The sequence below is a fragment of the Apteryx rowi genome, unplaced genomic scaffold, assembly GCF_003343035.1.
Source record: "Apteryx rowi isolate R43461 unplaced genomic scaffold, aptRow1 scaffold_2320, whole genome shotgun sequence".
In the NCBI taxonomy this organism is placed as follows: Eukaryota; Metazoa; Chordata; class Aves; order Apterygiformes; family Apterygidae; genus Apteryx; species Apteryx rowi.
Genome location: NW_020448665.1, coordinates 4,708 through 6,276, shown reverse-complemented (window position 1 = coordinate 6,276; position 1,569 = coordinate 4,708). Strand labels below are relative to the sequence as shown.

General features: G+C 63.4%; 1 protein-coding gene across 1 annotated transcript in view; it reads left to right on the top strand.

The window, feature by feature from the left end:
• Positions 1-1,474: 1,474 nt before the first annotated feature.
• The window catches only part of LOC112966117, a 4,796-nt gene continuing 4,701 nt past the window's right edge, over positions 1,475-1,569 (top strand). Inside the window, exon 1 of the mRNA XM_026065868.1 lies at positions 1,475-1,564. The gene's annotated coding sequence lies outside the window, so the exon portion shown is untranslated. The remainder of the gene's footprint in view (positions 1,565-1,569) is intronic.

Here is a 1,569-nt window from a genome sequence, read left to right as displayed (position 1 = left end):
CATGGGGTGCAGCCAGGTGCCCCCGAGGAGGAACGTGGGGGTCCTAGACATCCTCAATTTGGTGGTGGGTGCCCCCCAGGAGGACGTGGGGGTCCTAGAGGTCCTCAACTCGGTGGTGGGTGCCCCCCAAATAGGACGTGGGGGTCCTAGACATCCTCAATTTGGTGGTGGGTGCCCCCAAGTAGGACACGGGGGTCCTAGAGGTCCTGCCCCCAGGAGGACATGGGGGTCCCGGAAGTCCATGGGGTGCAGGCAAGTACCCCCAAGGAGGACATGGGGGTCCTAGATCTCCTCAATTTGGTGGTGGGTGCCCCCAAGGAGGACGTGGGGGTCCCAGAGGTCCTCAATTCAGTGGTGGGTGCCCCCACAGATGATGTGGGGGTCCTAGAGGTCCATGGGGTGCAGCCAGGTACCCCCAAGGAGGACATGGGGGGTCCTAGATCTCCTCAATTTGGTGGTGGGTTCTCCCCAGAAGAACGTGGGGGTCTTAGACATCCTCGATTTGGTGGTGGGTGCCCCCAAGGAGGACATGGGGGTCCCGGAAGTCCATGGGGTGCAGGAAAGTACCCCCAAGGAGGACATGGGGGTCCTAGACATCCTCGATTTGGTGGTGGGTGCCTCCAAGGAGGACATGGGGGTCCCGGAAGTCCATGGGGTGCAGGAAAGTACCCCCAAGGAGGACATGGGGGTCCTAGAGGTCCTCGATTTGGTGGTGGGTTCTCCCCAGAAGGACATGGGGGTCCCGGAAGTCCATGGGGTGCAGCCAGGTGCCCCCAAGTGGGACGTGGGGGTCCTAGAGGTCCTTAATTCAGTGGTGGGTGCCCCCAAGGAGAACGTGGGGGTCCCAGAAGTCCTCGATTTGGTGGTGGGTGCCCCCAAAGAGGACATGGGGGTCCCGGAAGTCCATGGGGTGCAGCCAGGTGCCTCCACGCAGGACATGGGGGTCCCAGAAGTCCTTGATTTGGCGGCACGTGCCCCCAGGGAGGACATGTGGGTCCCGGAGGTCCTCAATTCAGTGGTGGGTGCCCCCAAGGAGAACGTGGGGGTCCCAGAAGTCCTTGATTTGGTGGTGGGTGCCCCCAAGGAGAACGTGGGCGTCCTAGAGGTCCTCGGTTTGGTGGTGGGTGCCCCCAAAGAGGACATGTGGGTCCCGGAGGTCCTTGATTTGGTGGTGGGTGCCCCCAAGGAGGACATGTGGGTCCCAGAGGTCCTCAATTCAGTGGTGGGAGCCTCCAAGTAGGACATGTGGGTCCCGGAGGTCCTTGATTTGGTGGTGGGTGCCCCCAAGGAGGACATGTGGGTCCCAGAGGTCCTCAATTTGGTGGTGGGTGACCCCAAGTAGGACGTGGGGGTCCCGGAGGTCCTCGATTTGGTGGTGGGTGTCCCCAGAAGGACGTGGGGGTCCCGGAGGTCCTCGATTCGGTCCTGGGTGCCCCCAGGGGGGACGTGGGGGTCCAGGAGGTCCATGAGCCGGTGCCGGGGGCCCCCAGGGGAGACGCGGGAGGTCTTGGAAGACCCCGAGCAGATGTTGGGTGGCCCCGACGTGGACTTGGGGGTCCCAGAGGTGCT